This window comes from Suncus etruscus, chromosome 10, assembly GCF_024139225.1.
Source record: "Suncus etruscus isolate mSunEtr1 chromosome 10, mSunEtr1.pri.cur, whole genome shotgun sequence".
NCBI lineage: Eukaryota > Metazoa > Chordata > Mammalia > Eulipotyphla > Soricidae > Suncus > Suncus etruscus.
In genome coordinates, this window is record NC_064857.1 from 342,812 (window position 1) to 365,000 (window position 22,189).

Below are 22,189 nucleotides of genomic sequence, written 5' to 3' on the forward strand. Positions count from 1 at the left end.
TTATATGCCATTTATATATTCCCAAGTACATACCCACATACTCCAAACCAATAATATTTACATTAGAGTTAAAATAGTTCTAGCTATCAGAAATAACTAATCAATTATTTTAATCAAAAAGAGTAAAATGACACAAAAGTATCTGAACTTTTTAACTCACCTCTACATAACTTTATCAAGTGATAGCCACTTTTGTGGATACTTAAATATACTCTAGACAGTCTACATTATGATGTGTCGGAAGAAAATGAGTGAAGTGAGATCTCTACCTTCCAATGTTCACACAGATAGAAAGAGATAGGGGTAAGTTCTGCTTTTAAACATAAGTAACCATAATTTGAAAAGGCATATATTAGTTTTCTCTGTGCAGAAAAGACTTTGATTTCTATCCATATTTTACTTACTCATCCGCACTTAAACATAGTTAATTGTTTGCAGATCTCAAAACTATCTCTGCCTTCAGTGATACTGGCAATATATTTAAAACATTATTATTTGGAGATTTTTGTTTTGGTCAGGAGGGGAGCTGCGAAGTAAAAGATAGAAATCTCAGTGAAAACTTGCAGTGAAAGAAAACTTACAGTGGTTAGCAGGGGGAAATCCAGGGGACTATAAATCAGAAGGGTCTTTATGGTGATAGATGAGACAGAAAGTTTAATGGAAACTAAACCTTTGGAATGCTGGAGTGTTGTAAAAACAGTTACAATTCAATAACAAAATAAAATTTTAAAATGACAACAAAAACTTCAGACTTGGTTTTAACAATCATCCACCAGATGAATAACAGTTCAGTTCCTGAAAATTACAAGTCTTAGACTCCCAAGAAATGTTTTTCTTTTTTGTTTAAACATAGAAACTCTTTTAATGTATTTTTGTTTCTAGATTAAAATATAACCATCCATTGGTTAACTTTTCATCTGAATTAATTAGTGCTTTGAAACAAGATAGATGTTATATTACAGATCTGCATCCCAGTCTGGTGCGATCTTAGCAGATTAAAATAAAGTCAGTCAGTATTCTTTCTTTTGGATGTTCCTAGATATAATTCACTTCCTTGCTCATCTGGACTACTGGAATGCACCAGTTTCTTTCCATTATAGTACTAAGATCTCAGCTTTCTAATAGTTGGAATTAAGAGATTTTCTGCACTTTAGAAAGCTACTACTACCTTTGCTAAATTTTTCTTCATTCTTCAAGGTTTCAAAGGTTCAATTCTTATACACATTTTAAAACTTTCAAAGTTCTGATCCCATCTTTTTGTTTGTTTGTTTTGGGGGGCACCCTGCTGTGACGCTCAGGGGTTACTCCTGGCTATGCACTCGGATATTGCTCCTGGCGTGGGGGACCAGGTGGGACACTGAAGGATCGAATTGTGGTCCATCGTAGGTCAGTCGAGTGCAAGGCAAAAGCACCCTAATGCTGTGCCACCACTCTGGCCCCTAATCCCATTGTAATAAATAATATTTTCTCTTAAGGACCAGTGAGCAATTGAACATATCAGGATAGTCCATTGTAATTTCTCCATCTCAATATTCTTAATACAGTTACACATTGTGTGCCATATCATGTAGCATATTTATAGATTTTAGGCACAATATAGCTACCTCAAAGGGAATGTCATCCTGTATATAACCTTCTTTATACTTATATACATAATAATTCTGATTAATAAACATTAATGCTCCACACAGGATACATGTCATAAATCAAGATGATTAGGTATATGGAACTTTAAAAATATTATGAATATAATCCAAACTACACTGATGTTCACAAATTTTAACAAAACCAAACATATTTGATGCCCTCTTAGGTCATATTCTTGAACATTTAAAACATTTGAGTTCACTCAAATATTTCTGAATTCACTCAAAAAATTTTGTCTTGGTGGAAGGTTTATTTATATATTTAAAGGAGATTATCCTGAACTCTAGTCCAGGAACTTTTAGGTGCTTTCAATATGACACCCTGAGGAAACTGCACCAGATCACAAATATCTATAGCTCAAATGCCTATACATATTTTTATTATTTTACTTAAGTATTTTAGTTTACAAGATTGTTCATAATACAGTTGTTTTTTTCACAGTTATAAAGTTGTTCATGATTGAGTTTATTTATTTTTAAAGTCTTCAATTACCTTTCCTAATATCCACTGAACTTGAGCAGGAAACTTTCCATCGCTACTGTTGAGAGGTTTGTCAGAGCAAAAATGAAAAGGAAAAAAAATAAATGAAAATGATCAGTTATCCGTAGTTTATTAGCTATATAAATACAAGCCTTTCAAACATAGTACTCCTACTCCAATAATCAAATATACTGTTCATTTAAAAGAACTAACTCCCAACAACGAAAACAGGTGTCTACTGTTATCTAAAAATGCATTTTAAATTTGAGCCTTTTTGTGTCTAAGTATATTTGAGAACCTTTTCTACGGACACACCTGAGAGTGGAAGTGAATTATCAATGAGTGTCTTAAAAAAAAAAAACCATCACTGGTTTAACACTAATTTCTAATCAGATCCTACAGAAAGGAACAGCTCGAACGGCAGCTGTACTTTTCCCAGGGTTAATTACCTTTCACTGCTCTCTGCTAATGAGTCAGCTGTTCCTGTCATCGCACACTACACTGGTTCATCTGGAGCCCTCGCTGTGGACAAACACCGAGTGACAGACCTATTTACATACGGGGGTGTTGGTTGTGCAAAGATTTCAAAAGGATTTTTAGAACCCTTTCATTCTCATGTGTTCTCATGGTAAAAGTTTTTTTTTTTTTTTTTTAAGATTTTTCCTTGCTCAACTCTTTCTTTCCTCCCTTGGAACTGGATTTACTGCTGGGAGATACAATATGCCAAATATATGGAAAGAGACAAACTTTATCAAAATGCCACAGACAGCTTTGTCTCAGAGTCTATATAGTATCACGTTAGGAGACATCCATTTGGAACAGACAAAAACCTAAAGATATGCAACTTAGTTCACGTGTGGTAAGAGTTTCTAATTATAACAACTTTAATGCAAAAGTAGAATGTAATCTAAGATTTAGAAAAGACAATAAGGGCTAGAGAGAATGGATGGTGGTAGAGCACTTGCCTGGCACATTATTTTTTTATTTTTTGGTTTCTGGGTCACATCCAGCAGCACTCAAGGGTTACTCCTGGCTAGTTCGGAGGACTATATGGGATGCCGGATATTGAACCTGGATCTGTCCCCAGGTCGGCAGCATGCAAGGCAAATGCCCTACCTCTGTGCTATCACTCTGGTCCCTGCCTGGCACATTTTGACCCTAGTTTGATTCCTATATGATCCCCATCATATCTGATCCCTTGAGTTCCACCATGAGTAATTTCTGAAGTAAGTTCTGAGTAAGGAGTAAGTCCTGAGCACAGTATATTATGACCAAAACAAAACAAACAAACAAACAAAAAAACACACACACAAAATACCTGAGCTAGAGAAAGAAAGAACAAAATCAATTTTGGATTATTTATATCAAAAGTTAACCACTGTGTTAAGTTTTTGAAAAAGTGTAGTTGTGAAAATGATGCTTTAACCTAATATACATGGATCATTGTGACATGTGTGTATGGCTATATGTGTGTATGTGTGTGTGTGTTGTGTGTGTGTGTATCCAGGTACCAGCTCTGCTACCCATAAAATGGCTGTATTATTCTCTGTCTTTTTCTTATATAGGCATATTAACATATTTTTAAATTGTGAAGCTAAGAGGTTTACACATCTCTTCTCTTGGATACTGCTCTTAAAGTGACAGGCCCCTTTCCTCCTGTTTATTCCAGAAAAAACATACGAAGTAGGATATACACACAAGAAAATATTGAGTTTCACTTTGCAATGTCCCACATACCTCTTAACAGAGCAAAATCTTACACTGGCTTTGTTCCAAACCTTCCTCTAGTGATTCTCATACTTTAATAACATCAGAATTGCCTAGGTATCTGGTCCTGCCACAACAAGGCCCTGTTTTGTCATCAGGGTTCAGGCTCTACAGCTGATCCATGGACTATGCTTTTAATTGCAAATATTAAAGAAGTGGTTCTCAAACTTTAAGTGATGTCAAAATACCCTAGAGAGATTGTGAAAGCACAGACACTGACCTGACAGTCTGGAGCAGATCCTAAGAATGTACACTGCTAACAAGTTCCTTGAGATACACATACTGATTATAGATTCATTTATTGATTGCTGTTGTCTGACATGTGATAGTCTCTACTAAAGGTAATGAAAAAAATGTATTTCCAGGCCAGAAAAATAGCACAGTGGTAGGGTATTTGCCTTGCACACCATCAACCCAGGACAGACAGTGATTTGATTCCCGGTTTCCCACATGGTCCCTTGAGGCTGCCAGGAGCAATTTGTGAGCGTAGAGCCAGGAGTAACCCCTGAGTACTGCCAGGTGTAACCCCAAAACCAATATATATTTCCCAAAGGCTAACTACTCTATATAGAATCCTGTTATTCAATATGAATTTTGCTTTATTCTTGAAATACTTATTTGCTCTTTTTTTCAATACTTGATGATGTAAAGTAAACAGATAAAAAGTGAATGTTTTGGCCCATAACTTAAGTACATTCTGAGAACCACTTTATAGCTTATTGAACTTGATCATCCCTGCAGATGAAACCATTCATGCCAAAAAAGAAACAGTAATTATGTACTTCTTCATTACAGGTGCCATTATCAAATGTAAGCTTACAAATTACAAACCTAAGATAGCACAATATTTAAACTTGGCAAGAGCAAATAAAATTTGGGAATGAATTAATTAAAACTATATAACAAACATCTTTCAAACTCATCAATGATAAAATTTTAAGATATTAAATATTTTACCAATCCTAGTCAATTTTGACTTATTTCCTAACTGATACAAAACATTTCCTTTATACTCTGATACATTAAGTGTTCCTTTTCAATCATTGTTAGTTTGAAGAACACACTTCTCAATAAACTCTTAAAAGATAAAAACTCATGCTTTAATATTAAAGGTATATTTGTATTTCTTTGTAAAAATATCACAGTGACAAAAATCCATTGAGGGTATTTTACAACATATTATAAAAAGAAATATATTAGAAAGAGAGAAATGTAACAAGTTGGTAGTAAGATAGGTTGTAGAATAAAACATCACTGAGTATGCTTTATTAATGAAGTAGATGAGTTCTTCAAATAGTAAACAACTTTCTGAGTGAAGTCTAGTGCTTTAAAATTGATATACTTTGGGGGCCGGGCGGTGGCGCTCGAGGTAAGGTGCCTGCCTTACCTGCGCTAGCCTAGGAGACGGACCGCGGTTCGATCCCCCGGCATCCCATATGGTCCCCCAAGCCAGGAGCGACTTCTGAGCGCATAGCCAGGAGTAACCCCTGAGCGTCACCGGGTGTGGCCCAAAAACCAAAAAAAAAAAAAAATTGATATACTTGGGCTAGAAAAACTACTTAGGGTTCTAAAATTCAAATTTATAAAATTGTACCCCAGTAAAGCTGGGAAAATATGACTCATTTCATGTAAGAAATTCCAGACAACATATAAGAAAAAAATAAAAGTATTCACTGTCCTTTTGAATTCTTTTTACTACCTATTTTTATTTCACTCATAATTATTTAATATTATTTTTAAATTAGCAGTTTTACATAAATGCAAGATGACAATGTCATGAAGAAGAAATTTGATTAATATCAGTGTAATAAACCATTTTATTGACTGAACTCATTATTTTACTTTCATATATCCTTTGGAGAAGAGGAAACTCTTCATATAAAGGGTTGTGACCCACAGAATAGAAAGGGATATATGTCTGTCACTTTAGTTGTACATATATTTATGTTGTATATATTAGAGGTGATAAGATGAAGAAATGTTGAGGCTATCTGAAAACTGAGTTTATTTCTTGTTAAATTAGAAAAATAAATTCGATGGGCTTGAGAAAAATATTTCCTTGAACTATAACTATCCGTGCATAATGTTTGAGTAAAGTTTTCATGATCATACAGATTTTATTGGCAATATACAGTGGCTTGACATGCTTGACATGCACTTGACTATCAAGACTCCAACTAATCTCTTTTCTTGGTCTTTTTAAGAGTTACAGTGATCAAAGACTAAGTAACCAGTCATTTGAATACCTGGCATTATTGATTAATAAGACTTTTGTAGAGTTTGCACCAGGCCCTTTGTACTCTACTTATCCAATTGAACGCATTTTTATTGACAATTGATTTCTCTCTATATCAGAGTAGCTGAGGCAGATTTCTGAGAAAATCTGATCTTAGTTTTCTGTCAGAGATTATTATCTTTTGAGAGAGTACATATTTTAATATATTAAGATATTTTAAAAAGTAAGTGCGAGAAGCAAGTACAGGAGAGAATATGGGGTTCTTGTTTTCAAAGACATTATTTATACATGCTTTCAAAATGAAAAATAGAATTGCTCATGAAAAGAAAACTACAGCAGAACAATCTGGATCTATACAGATAGTACAACTAGTACTATCAACTTGTATTATAGTATAGTCCTGGGTACAACCTTCAATTTCATCACAGCACTACATACCTTGATCCCTGTTAGGAATGATCCCTGACTGAAAAGCTAGGAATAAACCATGAAAATAGCTAGTTGTTCAACAACAAAAACAATAAAACTCACCAATAACCAACCATTTAATTCAAGTCTAACTGGAAATTTGCTGTGTCACACACCTAGGATAATCCCCTGACTAAAGTCAAACAAAAAGTCTCATTCTTATTGTGGTACATATATACAATGAAATATTATACAGCCTTCGGGAGAGATGAAATCATGAAATTTTTCTATACATTGATGTACATGGAATCTATTATGCTGAGTGAAATAAGCCAGAGTGAAATAAGCCAAAATAAAAGACATTTTTGCAATAATTCTCAGAGACAAAGGAGAGGAGGGCTGGAAGGTCCAGCTCACAATATGAAACTCACCACAAAGAGTGATGAGTGCAGTTAGAGAAATAACTACATTGAGAACTATCATAACAATGTGAATGAATGAGGGAAGTGGAAAGTCTGTCTGGAGTATAGGCGGGGATGGGTGGGGAGGAGAAAGATTTGGGACATTGATGGTGGGAATGTTGCACTGGTGAAGGGGGGTGCTCTTTACATGACTGAAACCTAATCACAATCACGTTTGTGATCAAGGTGTTTAAATAAAGATATTTATAAAAGAGTCTCATTCTTAGGGCTGGAAAGATAGCACAACTGGTAGGGCATTTGCTTATACTTGAGCAATCCTGGTTTGATCCTTGTTTTCCTGAATATCTCCAGGAGTGACCCCTTAGTATAGTACCTGGAGCAAGCCCTGAGTACAGATTGGTGTGGCCTTCTCCTTTTCCAAAAGAAGAAGAAAAGAAAAACAAAAATACAACATAATATAATTGAGTTGGAGTCTGTCTCCACAGAAAGTTATGCTACTCCCTTGCATCAGGTCTATTGTAATAAATCACTGATGACATGCTCATCATCTTTTAGATTGGATGCTTCTGTTGGGCAAGGATTATATCCTCTCTGCTTTCCTCTCATAAGCAATATATTAATGACAGTGTTGATTATTTAAATGTTTGACACTTGTCTAAAGTACAATTAAGAAATATGATGAGGCTCCTGTTTCGTGATCTGAAATTTAGGAAAGAGAATACCAAATATTTAGATAGAAACGTTGAAAACATCTTTTATCTTGCAAAAAGTTATGCTGGTATAGCCATAATGTTTAGAATGGTAAGATATACGTGTAAAGTATAGAGCAAATTATTGTATCATTGTTATTATATCTGAGAATTAGCAAAGTAGAAATGGACAATCTTATGAGAAGTTAATATAAATTTGAAATACTTTGCAAACTAATTGGACAAAATGCATGCAATACTAGTATTACTTTAACTTATAGAACTACCAATAAAATGGGGGATAAAATAAAAAGTAAGAATTGTTACTACCACTTCAGTCATAACTTGGAAGTTATTGGCATTTTTCAATGTCTAAAACAATTAAAGTGTGTTATACTTAAATTTACATAAAATAGGGGAAATAAGAAAAGAAACATTTATCAATTAAATTAAAATTACATTGAAATACTTTAAGATAGATGATCAGGGTGATAGTTTAAGTGATATAAATAAAATAAAAGATATAAACAACATCAGTAGAAAATTTTGTCAATAGTTGCTATAAGATATATATCAGTATTTACTATCATGAATGTACCGAAACAAGGAATTTTAGGATAATTTTACATCATGAAAGTCTTATAACAAACTAAGGAGGTATATTTTATTTGAAACTTAAATTGAGCCTGCTTAGCATACACTCCAGGAATTGATATTATTTTCAGATATGAGGTCAATGTTTTTGTCTGTTGTATCATACTTCCAAAATAGCACCCAAAAATAGATGATTATATAACTATATAAGCTATATTTCTTCAGTAGATATATCACAGAAAACTCATAGAAATAAATTATGAAAACGTTCTGCACTTAGATTAGCAACATAGTAGGAAATATTTCTAAATAAGTAATACAAGATAAAATGATGTAGAAATTAAAATATAGGTTAAAATGGTCAAATCGGGGGCTGGGGCAAGAGTACAACAGGTAGAGCATTCCCCTTCATGTGTCTAGTTTGATACCTTGGACCTCACATGGTTTCCCAATCACCTCAGGGGTGAAGAACCAGGAATAACCCCTGGTATTGCCAGGTCCAGTCCGAAACAAACAAAAATAAATAGAAAAATCTGAATGTTGGGGAATACAGTTATAAGTTTCCCGGGATGTGCCTTGTTATGACTGGAGACACTGAGCATTGACCTAACGCACCAGTTTTAAACTAGTCTGGAGCTTCAGCTCCTAATTAACAAGACTGAATTCTGCCTCTGATATGATTTAGTGTCATGCCTTCAGAAATGTGTTTAAATAATTTTCAGATTTTCCATGTGTGAAGATCATATACAATGAAGGGACACAAAATAACTGTTAGACAATAGGAATTTAGCAAAATTACATGATCAAAAATAGATCAGTCCTTATGCAAATTCCCCATGTAGATAGTGCTCAGTTAATATGACTGTATGTATAGTCATAGGAAAGTCCATGTTGATGAAATTAGCAAATATTTAAAGTTTAGTGATAAAATGAAATAGTTTATTGATAAGATAAATACACAATTACTAGAGAAATGTGCTTGGCATTCATTTAAAATATTTTTATTTTTATTATTTCTTTATGTAGGATATCATTGTTGTTGCTTACAGGCCACATCTGGTGGTACTAAGGGCTTACGCCTATCTTTTTGCGCATTGATCACTCCTTGCAGGGATTCTGGAATAAAATGGGGGTCTGTGACTCAAATTTGGGTCTGCTGCAATCAAAGCAAGAGCCCTACATGCTGTACTATCACTCTAGCCCTGTCTAGGATAATGTAAAATGGTTTATGTATATCATGTATTAACTCATAAATATAGCAATAGCTTTCAACAATGATGAATAATTACAAATTCTCAAATGGAGATCAAAACACAAGAGAAGTTGGGGCTGGAGAGGTAGCACAATCAGGAAAAGATCTTGCCTTGCAGTAATTGACCAGGGTTTGGTTTCCAGGAGTGACTCTAGAGTCCAGAGTAAGCCCAGAGCACTTCTGGTTATGACCTTTCCCAACAAACTATTTTACAAAACACAAAGAAGTACTTGCCAGTATTTGTCAGTACTAGTGAGGAGCAGTAGTTGAGCTCTTCAGTGTCAAGTTCAAACAGTTTAGTTGCAATAGTCACTTATCTTAATAAATTAGGTGATAGTGAAGCAGGGATAGACAACAGAGAAATTATATTCCAGTGTGTGAGCCAAACCTAAAGCCAAGGAACCCATAATTAAATAAATGGTATGAAAAAATAAAATAGGCTAATAGATGGGAGGTTTATTTATGATCACAGTAGGAATGATATTAGTTAATTTGCAAAAAAAGAAACCATGAACTTAGGGTAAAAGCAGCACCCTTATGTCCTAGATATATAAAAATAATTATGACTCACTAATAAGAAGGAAAATCACCCTGCTATAAATGGGCAGGTGACTCGAATAGATGTTTCTCCAAATAAGATATGTGGGTAGCCAAAACTATATGAAAAGATACTCAGTTTATAAAAATGCAAATCAAAGTCACAATGATATGAGTTTATACCAAGTAGAATATCTACATTTTATATAATGAGGGTTGAGCAATCTTACAAGGGTTAAATACACATTGCCTTTCATGTTGGCCAACCCCAGTTCAATTCCTGCACTATGTAGTTTCTCAAGGATACCTGGGAGTAGCACCTAAGCACAAAGCTGGGAGTAGTCCCTTAGCATTGCCAGGGATATCCTCTACAAAGATAATCAGTGGTGTTTACTAAGATGTAAAGAATTCAGTCATACAATGTTGAAAATGTAAAATGATGTAACTTGTGACTACATTTTAAAAAGTCTAGTAGTTCCTTAACTGGTTAAACAGAGATTAACTATACTGATCCCTAGGTCTGAGGAGAAATGAAAATGTATATCCATGTAGAAAACAATATAACAATAGCAGTGCTACTCAAACTTGCTCCAAAAGAGAACAACCCAAATATCCACTAATGAATAAATCAGCAAAAATATCATCTACCTATTGATATATTGAACTGCATATTTATGGGTAAATTGTAAGGTGTGAGTATCTCAATAAACCTGTTATAGAAAAGAGGTTTAGTCATTAAAATAGCATGATATTGGAGTAAGAACAGACACTAAGATCAGTGGAATAGACTTGAATATCCTGCAACTGATCCTAAGGTATATGATTAATTAATCTTCAATAAAGGGGCAAGAAATATTTAGTGGATATATGCACACTGCTATCCACTGCACCCTTCAGTACAATATATAAGAGTTGTGATCAACCTGAATGTCCAATAATAGATCATGAATGGATCATAAATCAAAAATGGAATACTACATAGCTGTAAAGAATGATCAAATCATGCGATTTGCTGCAACATAGATAGAACTAAAATATTATGTTAAATGAAGTAAGCCAGAAGAAGAATAAATACAGAATTATATCCCTTATATGTTGTATTTAGAATAACTGCATGAAGAATAGCAATGGTTTAAATGGGAATTGTTTATGACACTCTTGGCCCTAGTATATAGTGAAGAGAAGGAAAAAGAGTGCAGAAGGAGAAACACAGATATGAAAAGATGGGGGACAGGATCCAAGAGCTCTCAGGTGCATTAGTATTGTTAAGAAAGGACAGAACTCGTGGCGCAAGTCATAGGGCATTTGCCTTATACGTGCTAACCTAGGACAGATCACGGTTCGATCCACTGGTGTCCCATATGGCCCCCAAGCCAGGAGCAATTTCTGAACGCATATCCAGGAGTAACCCCTGAATGTCACCAGGTGTGCCCCTCACCACCCAAAAAAGGAGAAAGGACAGAACTAAATATCCATGCCAAAGTCAACAACAATCAAACCATGAGACCTATACTTTAAAAAAATCAAAAATTAAAATAGCCCTATTATGCTGGCAGGTAGGGGTGGTGACATGGGATGAGTTCTGGGAATATTTAGTGGAGGAAGGTTTATAGTGGTGGTGAGATTGGTCCTGAGATAATTGTATTTCTGAAACCCAACTATGAAGAACTTTGTTATTCACAATGGTTTCAGTGAAAGGCTAAAAAATAAGTACAAAGTAGATTAAATAAAGTTTCTTCAACAAGTGGTGTTGGGGAAATTGGCCAATTACAAAAAGCAAAATGAACTCAGACATTTCTTTAATGCAGTGCACAAAGATATGATCAAAATGGATTAAATACCTTGATATCAGACCGAAACCATGAAACCTACATAGAGTAGGCAGAACACTCCAGGACATTAAAGCTAAAGGTATCTTCGAGGATGTAACATGTCTGGCCAAGCAAGTGGAAGCAAAAACATTAAAATGAAACTACATTAAAATCAGAAGCTTCTGCACCTCAAATAAAATGGTGACTAGGATACAAACTACCACAACATGGGAGAAAGTATACACCCAATAACCACCTGATAAGGGATTGATAGCTAAGATACTCAAGGCACTGATAGAACATAGCGAGAAAATATCTAACCCCATCCTAAAATGGGGAATAAATGCACACGTTTTCTCAAAAAAGAAATACAGATGGCCAGTGAGCACATTTAAAATGCTTCATATCACTAATCATCAGGGAAATGCAAAACAAAACTAAACTAAACTAAACTAAACTAAACTACACTAAACTAAGCAAAACAACTCACACCACAGAGACTGATCAGAGACTGATATACATCACAACGAACAAGAACCACCAGTGCTGGTGCAGATGAGGGGTCGGGGGCGGTGGTGGAAAAGGACTCTCATTCACTGCTGGTGGGAATGTCGACTGGTGCCGCCTTTTTGGAAAACACTATGGATATTCCTCATAAAACTCGAATTTGATCTTTCATATGAACCAGAAATTCCATTCCTAGCATATACCTTAGGAGCCAAAACTCACAATGCAGAACGTCCTCTGCATTCCTATGTTAATCTGTTTATAGGGATCTGTTCACAGTTCACTGTTCACTGTAGTCAGAAACTGGAAACAACCCAAGTGTCAAAGAACTTGAAGAATGGTTAAAGAAACTGGTACATCTACCCAGTGAAATACTACAGATGTTAGGAAAAATGAAGTCAAGAAATTTGCTTATCCATGGATAGATATGGAGTGTATTATGCTGAGTGAATTTAGTCAAAGAGAGAGAGACATATAATGATCTCAATGATTCGTTGGATATTAAAAAAGAAAGAGTGATAATAATATCCAGAGAGACTAAAGATGAGGGTCAGGTGGAACAGTCGATGGTAGGAAGCTTTCCACAAAGCGGGGAATGCAGTTATGGCAGAGAAGGGACCACCATGACAACGATAGTCAGAAATGATCACTCTGGACCAGAACTGGGTGCTAAAAGGAAATAAAGTGATATGCATGGTACCTCTTCATTAACAATGATGCAAACCACAGTGTCTAAAAGGAGAGAGAGAGAGAGAGAGAGAGAGAGAGAGAGAGAGAGAGAGAGAGAGAGAGAGAGAGAGAAGAAAGTGAAGGGATGAAGGGAAAAACTGGGGACATTGAATTGGTGGTGGGGAATGTGTACTAGGGAAGGAAGGCTATTGTATATTTTCTGACAGAAAATCATAAACAACTTGTAACTTTTAAAAAACCACCAACTGTATTATGAACAACCTGTAACCACGGTGTTTAAATAAAGTTAATTAAAATATTTTAAATAAGGAAAAAGAAAAAACTAGAGTTATACAGGCCATAGTTAGGAGTTTGACCTTTATTTTATTTATTTATTTATTTATTTATTTGGTTTTGGGCCACGCCCACTGACGCTCAGGGGTTACTCCTGTCTCTGCACTCAGAAATTGCTCCTGACTTGGGGACTGTATGGGACACCGAAGATCAAACCGAGGTCCATTCTGGGTCTGCCACAAGAAAGGCAAATGCCCTACTGCTGCGCTATCGCTCTGGTCCCTGACTTTTATTTTATATGTGATACAGTGCTCCTCTTTCATTCCTCTACTTGGAGGAATATCTCTTGCCTACCTTAACTCCCATTTATGACTTCTCAATGCATCTTCTCTATGGAAAAAAGGTAATTTATTTCTTCTTTTCTCAGTACCTCTTCCTATAAAGGGCTACCTATGGTGGGCATTCTCCATACCAATTTTAGTCTTCATACTAGAATGTCTTTATTATTGATGCTTTGGGGGCTATATGCATCAGTGTTGGTGGAATCTGGAGCATGCTAAATTTTGCTTAATCCATATATCCAGCCTCTGAAATTTAAGATTGTTCCCATCCAAGAGGACAATTCCTAGTACTGTCATAGATATTTAGGAGATTTGGTTTGCTTTAAACAGTCTAATATAAATGTACTAATAAAATACAAAGTGTTTCAGACACCTTCCACATTGATTTGGTAGGTCAGTCTGATTTTTAAAATATAGTTATGGGGTCACAAAATAAAAACCATGATACTTCTCTATGGCACACACTTTCCATATTCAAAAAGAGAACAATAAGAACTTACTTTATAAGGTTAGTGCTTTTTGATTGCTATGAGATTTATAAGAATTCAGGAGCTAAAGAGATAATACACCAAGTAAGGTGCTTGCCCTCCTTGTAGTTGACCTGGGTTTGATCCTCTAAACTGCTTAGACTCCTTTGAGCCACACCAAGTGTTATCTTTGAGCAGACAGAAGGACAGAATACAGCCAGGAATGTGCCACCCAAAATTCATAGATGTAAAGTATTTCAAAGTGTTTGACACTAGGTTAGTACCCTATGGGGATCTTGAAAATATGTTTGAATTGAAGCCAAAATACTCAGAAACAAATTACTCACAAATATTTTTAAATATTTGTGTTTAGACTCACAAAGTTAAGATGTCTATTTGGGAAAATGTTTAACTTTTAGTGTGATATTTAACACTGGAACTTAATCTTATAAGGTCTTTGGAACAAACAGCATTTGATCTCAAGGTTAATTACCATGAAAATGGTTTTTGTCTCAGAGAGGTATAATGTCTCTGAATTTTTTTTTCAAATTCATGGAATGTTTTAATTATAAAACATGCACTGAGTTACAGAATTTGGGTAATGGAAAGGTACTGTGACAGATGTTGTTGCTATAGAAAGCAAAGCAACTTGTGAAGACACTTCATCAGGATCATTCAATTACTCTGTAGTATTTAACTATGAGCAGAACCCAGTCACACTTGGAACCCAGTGTCATTTGACTTTGCTTCTGACACTTCTCTCCTCCCCCTTTATTCTGTGCCTAGAGAAAACAAAACATGGAAGAATTTAAGAGCATGATTTTGGAGAACAGTTTGATTTGAGTCCAAGCCTCTTTTTTGATGATTAGAGAAAATCATCTTAATGTTTCTCAGTTTTGGTTGCTTTATCTGTAAGATAGAGGATGAATAGAAATGTATGGGTATTAGATTATATAATAATATAAATAACAGCACCTGGTACAGTGTGAAGACTCAGTAAATGTTAATCAAATAGTCATCATAATACATGTATACTGTTGTTGTGAAAAAATGAATATGTACAATGTTTGTACCATTATTTTCTTGCCAAACCCAAGAAATATTTCTTAGGTAAAATATTAAGAGGTGTGTGTATGTGTGAATGAGTGCATATGTTAGTATATATGTGTGAAAGAGACAGGAATACTTATTTGCATGTTTCATTATTTTAAAGAAAAATCAAAGTCAAGTTCTGGCATCCTATAGCTTCTTTAACTTCTCTTAGCTTACTTGCATTATGTTCTATATTCCAGCCCTGAACTTAAAACCTACAGTGCCCCTTGTTAATATGGTTTGGCCATGCAGAAACATTCCCCAGGAAGTAGAAACTCTTTAAACTTTAAATGCTAATAGTAGAAAAGAGTCACAGAAGATATCTGAACTGGAAACCATGTCCTTATGGGATTTCCTATGAAAAACATTTAGAAAATTGCCTTTACACAAAAAATAAGTATCAAAATATAGCAACTGTTCCACAATCTGAAAGCTACAACTGACTGTTTACCCAATTTAATATGTATATTTCATAAAAATAAAACCAGTAGACTTTTCTCTTAGTTCCAAATGTTAAGGTGAAGTATATCTAATTTATGTGTGAAGACTAATAAAAGCAATATCTAAGAATTAAAAATAATCTCTTTTGTTTATATTTGAAACCTCTTTCAGGAGTGAAATAATGGAGCTTTAATCCCTAGAGGGAAATATCTCAAATACATCACAAAAAATAGGATAATCCTTTATGAAGTCAGAACAAAAATAAAGAAGTGAAGATGAAAAAAATTAACTTTCTATATCATTAAAAATAACCACAATATCACCCTCATCTCCTTTCTTTTATTTTCTCAGGTCTGACATTCTGCAGATGACCGCCCTTATTTGTCCCTACATGTTTTCCAAAATATAAAAGTGAAATAGAGTCCCAAGGGCACTGTACTTGAAAGGTTATGAGAGTTAGAGAATTTTAACCATGCCTGCCAAATCAGCAGATGGCTTGTGATTATAATTATATGCATCAATAAAACGAATAATCTTTACAAAATTTGAATTTCTACTAAAGTAAGGGATTTAGTAAGCAGATGCAACAGAATGCATTTTCTTTAACCCTTTTGGTAGGCAATGGTATCTTTCACATAAAAAATCAAGGACTCTGTATACAATAGGTTGTACACTTTAATTTTTGTCTCTTTTTAGAGCAGGCAGTCATGTTGTCAGCCCAATCTTTCCTTGATTTCATTGCTTCATGGGCATATTTCATCCTCACTCCATTTCCATGCATTAGAATTGAAATGTGAAGACTGATTCCTTATCATTGTTTGCTATTTAAGAGAAAAAATTAAAAGAAGTAAAACCTTCATTGTAATTCATACCAAATACACTATAGAAACAAAAGAGAAAACAGTGTATGTATCTTTCTAGATAATGGTATTCTTTTTTCAAATTAGCTTTTAAGTAACAAAATTATTTATTTATTTATTTATTTGCTTTTTGAATCTCTTTATAACTTAGTAATAAAAATGCTGTTTTTGCTACTTAATAATTATTTCATTTTACACTAGTTCTGCACAATATTACAATGTAGTAAGGAAAACTAAGTTTTGTGTCAGACCAAGCATGACCCACTCATGTTTCATATGAAATCATATGAAATCAGTTTCATATGTAATGCATGTGAAGAAAAGATGAAGCAAGATTTTTCACACTGCCATTTTTGCATGAGAAAAACTCAACATTTAATAGATTTAACTAGTTTGTCACTTTTAAATTTTGAAAACGGTAGAAATGACAACTACAAAATTTGAAGGGTTATTTGGGAGTGGTTGGTGTTTGTTTCTACAAAACTGTAGTGTTAATTTTTTCTTAGAATTACCAAGAGAACTCCTTATTAGTTATATTTTGCTTTGATAAGTCAACAGATATAATATTTATGAACCATTAGAGCATACCTCATGTAGGTATTTGTAGCATCTTAGTATATTTATATCATATAAATCAAATAAAAATTATTTGATTTAAAAACCTATTATACTGTTGTAGTTAATTCTTAGTAGATGTTATTAGAAAGACTTTCAATACATTAAATTCTTTGTGGGTCAGCACAATTTACCTGTGGAAAGTAGATATATATTATTCAAAAATTGTTCTTAACAACTTAAATAAGAGGTCAAACTTAAATAAAGTTGTTCTTAACAACTTAAATAAGAGGTCAAAAGAACACATATTTCTATAATAAATTGTTAATAAATTCAATAAATTATTACTTGAAAGCTTATAAAGTTCATGCAAACTTTGTAAAACAATATCTAAGTGCTTTATACAGAAACTCAGACATCTAAAAATTCACTAGAATAAAATGTTTAAGATAATCAACTGTAAACTCCCTTCTAACTTATTCATATAGGTGATGATATATTTTTTTAATAAAATTATGTTTGAGGAGGGAATTTGATTTTACTAAATCAAATTCAAAATATAAACTTAAAGAAATAATCTAATGCAAACTTTATAGACTATATTTCAAAGGAGCAAAATATGTCAATTTAAAAAATGTAGAGGGAGTAAATATAAAATTTTTGTAAAGTTTTTGTTGTAATGAATTCTTAATTTTTAAATATTTCACACTGACACAAAATGGATTTATATTAAAGTTTGAGATAATATGCCTTGATATCTAAGCTATACTTTTGATTGCTACTAATAAAATGATTAATTATAAGCCTATTTAATCACATCTACTAAATATATATTTAGTATTTTTCATTTGTTACCTTAGTCTTGATATGAGCACTCAGTCACACAAAATGGAGTTTTCACAGTCTTTTAAGAAATCTCACAAAATTCGGGCCTCTGAAAGTAAAAACAAGAGAAAGAGTTCTATCCTGGTAGAAAGAAATGTGTAGGGAAATAGAAGATGATATTGACATACCTATTTGATATTTCAAACTCCAGGTTTGAGAAAAACCACTTATCAGAAAGCTTATTAAAATTGAAAAAAAAAATCACTGTTATCTTGGGCCTCAGATCTAGTCCAAGGAAGAATCAGTTTTTAAAAGACACTCAAAAAGAGAGGAGAATTTCTTTCCTCTTTGTGTCACTCCTATGACATTTATAATCATTGCTTTATTCTCTGGGAAATTTTATGTGTCCCTTGGGAGGAGAATCAGGTCCTCTTTGACCCAGAGCACCTAGAGAAGTCCTTTGAAACAAGTAGTTTTAATTATATTTATTAGATTAAAAAAAAAGACTTTCAAAAATCCAGTAATACAAAGTTTCTAACTGACAGCAAAAATTAAGTGCCTAAAAGTTCTTGATAGAAAAATAATTGATGGAAGATGAAATAACCTGCTTAAACTTAAAAAAAATTTTCCAAACTCAAAACCAAGAGTGGTGAATACAGTACCCATAAAGGAAAAGTAATGATCTCTCTAATCTAAATTATTACAAAGATTTATCTGGTTTTTTAGAATGACAATGACATTCCTGTAAAAGTAATTTGTTTCATCATAAAAGTAATCAGTGTAAGCTAGAGAAATGCATCTAACAAACTTCACTAAAGTTTGTTCATGCTTTGACATAACTGGCAAGGATAATGATAAAGTATTTCTAGCCACCTAAAAGGATTGTGTATTTTCTGAACAATTCACTTCTGCAATAATATGAACATTAGTAACAATAGAAAAACTATAACACATAAAATTAAAATTTTCAGTGTTCAGTACAGAAATACCTATACCTTTATGAAGGCTAAAAAAGTTAACTAGGTGTATAATTTTGCCTTCATGAACAATTTTCCAATAGTAACTACATCATTTTCCAGGGAGTTTCTTTTTTCTATGATTGCTACCATATTAAAAGTATAAGATTATGTATTGGGAAAATCTAAACTTATTAAAATCAAATGTATACCTTTACAAACTGTAGTTTGCTTGTGATTAACATGTACTACTCTTCACAAATCAATTTCTTCCAATTTCTAGCTATTACAAAATAATACTTATAGCTTATAATGCACAAGATATATACTATACAGAGTTTTAAACCAGTTATATAATAAAATAAATGTTATAAACACATTTGGAAGAATAGTAGTTTAAGACAAAAAAATAGACCTTTGATCTCCCTCCCAGATTATATTATAAATCTGTACTGTGAAAACTAATAACAATCAGTTTATTATGCATCATAATATTTGTATCTTTTTATATAAATAAAAATACTTCAGGTCAAGTAATGTAAGTTATCAAATCATGTTAATTTATGAAAAATGATATGATAAGCTATTTAAATGACATTATCTTTCAAAATTGAAATATCTATTTTAAAATACCACTGATGTTAATAAAACCTTTAAAAATACTTTTAATGAGACTGCCAAGAGTTTCTTAAACTATTGACAATTGATCCTAGCTGACAGTTCTCAGAAAAAGACCTTTCATTCACCTCAATGTCTTATATAACAATATCATTCGCTCTTGATCTAGGCATTCTCTATGAACTTAAATCTAAATTGCACATTCATTTCAATCAGGCAAATCAGGCTTTCTGGCCACTTCCTATTGCCATATTTCTCTAAAAGGATCTTTCCATACTGCAAGTGCATTTTCCCAAGAAACACAGTGAGCCAATGCTTCTGAGTGTCAATGTCAGGTAGCTTTGATATTTCCCAAACACAGCGAGCAAACTACTAAATCTTATTCTCTATTACAGATTCATAGAAAAGATTTACTTTCAGATTTGACAAAAACGAATACTATTCTTGACAACAGAGACTTGAGAAACTTTTGCTTTCTGTTACTTTGTTGTGCTTGATTGACTTTTTTAAAGATAATGATCAAGGAAATTTGTTCTCCCATGTGTGATGCAAGTATATTTTAAAGCAACAGATCAGTTTACATTATAAGCATCAGCCTATTTCTGCATATTCACTCATACCTCAGCTTCCATGATCTTTTCAAAGCAACAACACTCACTAAAATTAGAGTTGACTCATCTATTTAAAAGTTTTTCAGACCTGAACACACACCTGAATGGCAGTCATTCCTAACAGCACTGTTCCTCCAACAGATAGCTACTTCTGAGATTCAAGTTGACTGACAACTGGGGCTACACTTCACTTTGGAAATGCAAAAACTTTTGTGAGACAGCCAAACCAAACAACAAGAGCCACAACATCAGAACATTGATCACTGAAGCAGTATTTCCAGAAGTGAGAGCGCAGGCTTTTCATCCTGACCCATTTGTCCAGCCCGGACCTGCCGTCTCATGGCCAGGCGAAGATCTGCTCTACTTTCTCCCTGGGGCTTAATTGCCAGACTGACTTACCGCTGCCTCCTACCCTTTGTTCTGCCTCTCGCGCTGACATCAGGGAAGCAGTGGTGTAGAATAAAGCAGGGGTGGGCTAGGTTAGTCCAGTGTTTGTGTCGTTGTGTGGTGTGCAGGGACACTCTGTGATACTCTGGTGAGCTGCTAAGCTTTTTTTGTAGGCTTTGTGTCATTTACTTAACGACCAATCTCATTAGCTGCCAGGGTACAATGGGCTGATGCATTTTCTATGTACATACTCTACGCAGTGACCCTCAAGGTTGCGGAAGGTCTATTTAATCAGTCAAATGCTGAATATATTTGCAGTAAATCACACAAAAAGGAAAAAAAATGTGACTACGGAGTATCTTGCAGGCTCACTATTTAAGGATGGTTGTTTGCAGGTAATAAAATGCATGAATATTTAGCCAAAACAGGGTAGAGCAGAAAGCAATGAATTATCTAGTGACAATGGGGGAACTGAATTTTAGGAAACTTTGAGAATCAAGCTATGTTTGCGAAGCAAGAACCCCAGCTTTGAAATTGTATTCCTCTTGGCTTAATCATATTAACAGGAAAAAAAAATGAGTCTCCTTGAGCAGTTCATCCTTCCTCAAGAATCACCCTCACTTCAGGGCTACCCTCTGCCCAAGCAGTCTCAGAACTGGCAAAGTTGCATTTCTGCCCCTTTTCAATTACAAGGTAAAAATCCTTTTAACTTCTATGAAAAATGAAATGCTGAGAGCACTATGAACGACGACAGCTGTCCATAAGTATCAGGGAGAGTTCTATTGTCCAGCTTGTCCCTGGATAAAATGAATACTTTACAGCAGAGGCTGTTCAGCTTGGCTAAAGAGTGTGGGGAGAAGGGGAGGAGGTCACTGGAGATTTCACACACTAATTTAATCTGGGAAAAGGACAGGCTCTGCATCTCCCTTGAACAGACTGGCAGCAATCTGAGCCCCCACAGTACTATCTCCTTTAGCCTGTGCTCTATTTATTCCTTATCTCTGTTTACCAACCGCTAGGTCCCTTTCATTCACACCACGAGGCCGTTTTCCTACTATCAGTCAGCAGCTGACACTGTGGAAGAGCCTCAAAGGCAAAAAAAAAAAAGGAAAAAAAAGATCAAAACTAAACCAAAGCTGTATAAACAATGCAGCAGTACAAGTAAATGCATAAACCCAGATTCTTAACCCAACCCACAGGGTGCAAACAGAACGTTTACAGTAAATCCAAACAAGCCACCATCGTGAGCCAGGACCACAAAGAAAGACAAGTCCAAAACCATTCATGAAATCACCATCCAAAAAGAATTGTTAAAACAGACACTGACTTCTGATACAACCCCACTTTCAGGATTTTATTAGCTATATCATGAATCAATTAACTGGCTACTAGAGATTACTTCCTTGCACAAAATGTGAATTACACATTTCTAAAGGAAACCTTATCATCATTAAAAATGTTGGCAGGTTAAAATTTTCACTAGAATATAAATGTAAGTTAAAATGAAGTAAAAACTACTACGTCTTCCAATAGAGCATCATGCCATTCACTTTAAACTTGCCCCAAACTGGACATCAAACTTCCATTTAATTTTATATAAAAGTACAAAAAGTCCCACACAACAGAATCTTTTACCCATATCTTATGTGGAAGTGATTAACCAACCAAATCAGTTAGAAGACAACTCAGTGTGCAAGTTTGTATATCTGGACTTTATGTACTT

At 34.2% G+C, this 22,189-nt stretch overlaps 1 long non-coding RNA gene across 1 annotated transcript in view; it reads right to left on the bottom strand.

Annotated features, from left to right (window-relative positions):
• Positions 1–2,159: 2,159 nt before the first annotated feature.
• LOC126020870 (uncharacterized) overlaps positions 2,160–22,189 on the bottom strand; it is a 20,499-nt gene continuing 469 nt past the window's right edge. Inside the window, exons 2-3 of the long non-coding RNA XR_007499614.1 lie at positions 17,925–18,003; positions 2,160–2,182 (exon numbers count right to left, since the gene is read on the bottom strand). This is a non-coding gene — a long non-coding RNA (uncharacterized LOC126020870). The remainder of the gene's footprint in view (positions 2,183–17,924; positions 18,004–22,189) is intronic.